Raw genomic sequence first — 7,066 nt, 5'->3', positions numbered from 1 at the left:
GGTGTATCTTCACACCAGAGCATGTAATCACTCCAAAGTTGTCTGGTGTATACCACCATTCATTTCCAGTAGTGCACTCCCCAACACAGAAGATGAGAACAAGGTGATGGAACCTATGGACCCCAGTGTAGGTGAGGAATGAAAGGAAACATCTAGAAGAAGTGAGGGCTTCCCAGAGCACTTGATAGTGTTTTCTCAAGCCCTCCTCTTGGTGCTGTGCTTACCTTTGAGTCTTTGGATTATTACTATTTATTGTTACTTTTATGTTGATGGTAACAATCCAAAGTGCTTTTATGATTCCCTGAAAGCTATTTATGGACCAAAAACCTATGGTGCATCACAACTACTCATTGCTGATGGAGCCATATTGATTAGTGATAAAGACATGATCCTAGAGAGATGGACTGAACACTTCCATAGTGTTCTCAACAGATAATCATCAGTCAATGTTGAGGCTATTGACCATTTACCTCAAGTTGAAGTCAATCCCTACTTAGCTGAACTTCCAACTAAAGGAGAGGTTTTGAGGGCCATTAGGCTCCTTTCATGTGGCAAAGCACCTGGTGCTGATTCTATTCCAGCTGAGATTTTCAAGATAGGGTGACCATTGCTCATACAAAAACTGACTGAAATTTTCCAGGGTATATGGCAACAGGAGGTTATCCCCCAGGAGTTCAAAGTTGCCTCCATTGTCTATTTCTATAAGGGTAAAGGGAATAGATTGTCCTGTTACAATCATAGGGGAATCTCTCTCCTAGTCATCACTGGCAAAATTCTTGCTGAAGTCCTCCTTAATAGGCTGATCCTTTACCTGGAAGATGGTTACATAACTGAGAGCCAGTGTGGCTTCAGAAAGGGCCGAGGAACAGTTGATATGGTGTTTTCTGCCCAACAACTCCAGGAGAAATGCCAGGAGCAGAACAGAGGTCTGTATACAATGTTTATAGATCTAACCAAGACACTGTTAGTCGTGAGGGCTTATGGAAAATTATGACAAAATTTGGTTGTCCAGAGAAGTTCATCAGTATTGTACGTCAATTTCATCATGGCATATTTGCCTGGGTTTTGGATAGTGGACAATGCTCTCGTGCCTTTCCAGTCACCAGTGGAGTAAAACAGGGCTGTGTGCTTGCTCCCATGCTTTTTAGCATGATGTTTTCAGCCATGTTGACAAATGCTTTCAATGAGGATGAACACAGCATCAAGATCGACTACCATACTGATGGCAAGTTCTTCAATTTGGAAAGGCTACAAGCCAAGACCAAAGTAGAGGGAGTGTTGATGCATGATTTTCTGTTTGGAGATGAGTGTATGCTCAATGCAGCCTCTGACGTTGAGATGCAACAAAGTATGGATCAATTCTCCACTACCTGTGCTAATTTTGGCCTAATAATTAACACCAAGAAAACACAGGCGCTCCATCAGCCACCATCACACCATTCATATGTGGAATAAGCTTACACCCAAATATTTTTCATACCAGGGAGGACTCTTGACTTACAAAAAGTATGAATAATCTCTACTTGAAACAGTCTGAGAATCCAGCTATTTTAAAAGATGCCTTTTATTGTCCTTTATACTTAACATAGTGTTTTTCACAGTGGTTGGGGAACAGAAATTAGTGGATCAGCATCAAAATCATACAGTAGCTAGTGCAGTAGATAGAGCTCCAGGCCTGGAGTCAGGAAGACTCATCATCCTCAGTTCAAATCTGGCCTCAGATACTTACTAGCTGTGTGACCCTGGGCAAGTCACTTAACCCTGTTTGCCTCAGTTTCCTCATCTGTAAAATAAGCTGGAGAAAGAAATGGCAAATAATTCCAGTATCTTTGCCACGAAAACCCCAAATGGGGTCATGAAACATCAAACACAACTGAACCAACTGAACAATAGCAAAATCATTGAATCATAGTTAAGTTTCCTGGAGTTACTCCCTAACTCATAGGTAGGTCCCCAGGTGATAACGACCTCAAATTCAAGGTAGATTTCTGTAAATTCACCCTCTTCAAAGTGTAGTTCACAAGTCCCCACTTTACTAGTCAGCCAAGAGATACAATTAGATGAAAACAAAAGCATTTCCTGAAATTGCATAGGAAGGAAAGCAGCAATAAAATATAGCACCCATTGACCTAGGGCTTATTCATCGATAAGTACTCCTACCATAAACAGTAAGAGAAGAGTAGACACACATAGAAGTCAGTGTGGCTAAGGCCTATGCAAGGAGAGACTAATCCTGTGTCCAGTGCTGTGGGGTGGTCACTCTTTGTGACACTTAGAGTGTCAGTTTTTGGATTCCCTGGAATCCTTAGTGCATTTGTAGTCTCAATAAAGCACTAATCACAAACAGCATGTATGGCCTTCGTACTTCTCCATTTAGCAAGAAGAATCAGGAAATTTTTTCTCTTTAGAAAATCCTGACCTGAAACACTCTAAATCGGGAACTCAATCTTGTAATTCTGCCAAATTTTTTTCCACAAAAAGGCTAGATTTTGGGAAGACATGAGTTGGCATTTGGCGTCAAACACTTAAGAGCTGTGATCCTGGGCAAGACATTTAGCATTTTGCCTCAGTTTCTTCAACTGTAAAATGAGGATAATAATAGCAATTATTTTCCAGAGATTTTGTGAAGGTCAAATGAAATAGTAATTGTAAAATACTGTGCACATTACCTGTGTGGGAGACAGATGATCAACCCAAATAATGCTGGAGTCAGGGTTCGAGTACAGAAAAGGTTTTTTATTCTTTTTTGCAGAAAAAGGGTACAGTCCCCAGGTACTCAAGTAGCACTAGTCTGGGGAAGTATGCTTGCTGGTCATGAGAAGCAGATTTTTATAGCCCCAAGCAAGTCCCCTACCTCCCCTCCTTATCCACATCCTCACTGGCTGAGTACTCAGACTTACAATCTCAACAACTCACCAGGACAGCTACTTTCCAATAGCACCACCCAGGCTGATGTGGATTTTGAGAAATGGAAACTTACCAGGGGTTACTGAGATTTAACATGGCCTATAGAAACTTAACAAAAAGGGGGAAAGACTTTCTAGTCTTCAACTGAGGAAACTATACCATAGGCCATCTCCCATACCTGGCACATAGTAAGCACTATATAAATATTATCTATTATTATTATGACTATTTTGGAATGATGATCTTTAAGGAATTCAGACTTCCCTCCCCCCATTCCTCTGTGCAGAAAGTTGGGGTTCGAGAAGTCATATTCTTGAATTTCCCTTCAAGGTTACATGCAAGCACATTTCTCCGATAGCCATGTATTTATCCTGCAAGTCATCACCTCTTAGGTGGAGGTGGGAGGGAGAAGGTGGGAAGGAGAGAGAAATTACTTTTCCCCAACCTTGTTCTACTGTGAATAAAATGAAAAGAAAGTCTAGGATATAGTGCCCTGGAGACACCCCTAAACTGGACAATACATTCCCCCACCAGAGAGGGATCCCAGGTTCAAAGTATTCCAAGGATCAAGACTCCTAAAACTATACCTTACAAGCTCATACTGATTGCATCAATTATGTCAGCTAAAAGACACAATTTGCTCAAATCAAAGACAGTCACTAAAAAGGTATGGTAAATGAAGTAGCAACACTGGGATTAGCTACTGCAAGTTCAAGGTAGATCTCTGCAGGTTCACCCTCCTAGAAGTGTAGTTCATAGGTCCCCACCAATGTATTCATCTTTACTAGTTAACCAAGAGATACATTAGACAAGAACAAAAGCATTTACTAAAATTCCATAGTAAAGAAAATGTCAATAAAACATATCCCCCATTAATCTGAGGCTTATTCTTCTATAACTACTCTTACCATGTGCAACAAGAGCAGATCTAATAAAATAAAATTCAATCGATAAAATTGGGACACGCTCTTCCACAAATACTCTGATATTGCTAAGTGGAATAGACACATAAAGGTCATAAAAAGAGAGGTACACTCATAGGACATACATGTGGTCAAAATGCACATGTGAAGGTGTAGCCAACATATATCTGAAGAGAAACAACTCAAACCTAGGCCTGCAGGGCTAGAGATATCTTTGCTATTGATTTTCATCTTCCAGTCTGCCAGACACTGTCCCACTTCACATTACTGGATACTGAATGCTCCTCAGCTGTAATGTCCACTGCCTCACCTAAAATCCTTGACTAGAATATTGCTAAGATATTTCAGCTATCACCTTTAGAATGAGCAACTCCCTTTAGCAGTATAACAAAAGTCCCATGTGTAGAGAGGCCCATGTAAAGCATGAAACCTAGGCATGGCAAGAGCTGTCCCCCTACTTGTAGCATCAGGGGTATCATTGTGTGATTTGAAGGGAGGCAGAATAAGCATCTCTAGAGTTTTCTCCCCACACTTTTCTTCAAGATAGACTTTAATTCCTACCTGGAGGGGAAGCAGGAAGTTGGGGCTGGAGGCTGCCATTCTGTTGTCCTCAGAGAAAAGGGGTATTAGACTAGAATTATATCTACCTGGTCCCTTAAATATTATCAGTCTAGGAGATACGATTAGGTTCAATCTAATTTCTGACCTCTGTGCCACTATTAGTGGAAAGCAGGACCCCATGTTCTATAACTAAGGCTTGATCCCTTTCCCACTTAATGCCGATTTTTACAGAGAACACCCATAGTAAATAACAAAGAAATCCATTTATGGGAATTAGAGTCAAAGAAAAGCCAGAGAAGTTATATAGAGGAGAATATGTGCTAGACAACACAGAAGGAAGGAGCTCTCCCATTGGGAGTGAGATAACTCAGCTCAACTGAGGATGTCTTAGATCTCACCCAATGGGAAATGGCAGAATCTGGGCATAAACCAATATCTTACATCCTTTGCCAAGATAAGTCAAAATGGATATATGCCAAAGAGAGATATTGCAGGAAAGTTTGAAGAATGTGGAACATATTACTTAGGAGACTTACGTACAGGTGAATAATTTGTGAATAAACAGAAAGCAGTATGAGGTATAAAATGGATAATTTTAACTATATTAAATTAAAATAATTTTGAACAAATAAAACAAAATTACCCAAATGCAAAAGGAAAGCAGAAAATGGGGGTGGGGTGGGGATGTTGCAGATATTCTCAGATAAAGACACCATCTCAAATAGAAAGTACTTTGCTAAATCTATAAGAATATGAATTCTTGATAAATGATCAAAGGATACAAATAGGCAAGTTTTTCAGAAGAAATTTCAATAATTTATAGCTATATGAAAAAAATGCCCTAAATCATTATTAGTTATTAGTTATTAGTTATTAGTTATTATTATTAGTTAGAGAACACACCTAATAGACTGGTTAAAATGATTGAAGTCACAAATGCTGGAGGGAATGTGGAAAAATTGAGACACTAATTCATTATTGGTAGACTTGTGAACTGATCCAACCTTTTTAGAGAGCAATCTGGTTATTAAACTGCCTGTACCTTTTGATCCAGAAAACCACTACTATGTCTATTTCCCAAAAGGATTGGGGAAAAAAGAAAAGAACCTATGCAATCTAAAATATTTATAGTACCTCTCTTTATGGTGACAAAGAACTAGAAATTGCAGGGATTCCTATCAATTGGGAAATGGCTGAACAAGTTGTGGTATATGATTGTGATGGCATACTACTGTGCTGTAAGAAATGTTGAGGTTGAGGTTGGTGATCTTAGAAAAACATGGATAGACATTGCATAAAATAATGAATGAAATGAGCAGAACCGAGAGAATATTGTACATTATGCCAGCAATATTGTTTTAAGAACAACTTTCAGTGACTAAGTCCTTTTGAATATTATAAGTACCCAAATAAATTATAGAGGACATATGAAGGAAGACGTTATCTGCATTCACAGAAAGAACTCAGAAGTGTGTATACTATGATTTTACATATCTGTGTAAACAGCAGTCATCTGGGAAGGCAAGAAGAAAAGAATTTTACATGAGTATTATAAATTTAAAAGGAATAGTAAGTTGTACATACTAGATTTGCAGTTTTGTGTGTGATCATCTTTATTTTTGTTATAGTATGCTATGGAAATGCTTGCTTTATTTCATAAATTAATTTTTTAAAAATGCATCAGTTTACCTGCCCTCCCACAACCCCTTCAGCAATTTCCATCTTTCTTTTCTTTTGACTGATTCATTATTCAGAAGCAGCCCTGCTAATGCAGGTGTGAAAGACAGCAGTAAAATGCCAGTCTACAAGAATAGATGGTATATCCTGCAACGATGCTAAAGCTGCTAAATGTTTTGACTGGTGTTTTAGTTAATTCTCCAAAGTTCCGTAAGTAAGCCATCATATCATCTGCAAAAAGTAATAGCTTTGTTTCCTCACTGCCTTGACTTATTCCCTCAATTTCTTTGTCTTGGCTTATTGTTGTAGCTAGCATTTCTAGTACCATGTCTTATAATAATGTGATAACGGACAGCTTTGCTTCATCTCTGATTTTATTTGTAAGGCTTCTAGCCAGGACCATTACAGGTTTGTTGCGTTCTAGCTCAATCCAGTCATCAGCCTCTCTCTGGAAGTCACAAGGTTTGATTGTGTTTTTGTTTTTGTTTTTTTAATTTTCTCGCTCCCTGTAAGCCGGAGATTGCTCCCCCGAGCTCCTTAGTCTGGAAGTCCCCGGAGCCACCGAGACTGGAGGGTAGGGGTCTTCCCTCCTCTGGCTGATGGAGCAGCGGGTAAGACCATTCTTACCCTAGGGCTGGGTTGGGGACCTTGGAGAGGGGAGTGGAGGCAGAGATGGTTGTAAAGCAGAGCTCAGACAAATTGGCTTCTGTTTTTGCTGTGTGTGGTGGAGAAGGGGGGACGACTAATTAGCTCCGGGGAGAGAGGATTGAAGATGGCCCCGCCGAGCAGCATAAACCCAGTGTTAGAGCTGGGGGAGAAAACCGAATTCATATAATTTACATATCAGAAAGGGTGAGTGGCTTTCCCAGATTCCCATAGCTGTCTCTGTTATTGAGCCGAGAGGGCCAATTCTATGGAAAGTAATCTCTTGATTTGAAATATTTTTTTTGATGAAATCAATATTTAGTAAAAATTTTAGTAAAAAATGGAAACTTGTA

The 7,066-nt window shown here is 39.5% G+C and overlaps 1 long non-coding RNA gene across 1 annotated transcript in view; it reads left to right on the top strand.

Moving 5' to 3' along the window:
- Positions 1–5,293: 5,293 nt before the first annotated feature.
- The window catches only part of LOC140506647 (uncharacterized), a 61,801-nt gene continuing 60,028 nt past the window's right edge, over positions 5,294–7,066 (top strand). The window contains exon 1 of the long non-coding RNA XR_011968022.1: positions 5,294–6,679. This is a non-coding gene — a long non-coding RNA (uncharacterized lncRNA). The remainder of the gene's footprint in view (positions 6,680–7,066) is intronic.

Source organism: Notamacropus eugenii, chromosome 5, assembly GCF_028372415.1.
Source record: "Notamacropus eugenii isolate mMacEug1 chromosome 5, mMacEug1.pri_v2, whole genome shotgun sequence".
In the NCBI taxonomy this organism is placed as follows: Eukaryota; Metazoa; Chordata; class Mammalia; order Diprotodontia; family Macropodidae; genus Notamacropus; species Notamacropus eugenii.
The sequence above is the reverse complement of the archived record's forward strand: the minus strand, read 5'-3'. Positions and strand labels throughout refer to the sequence as shown.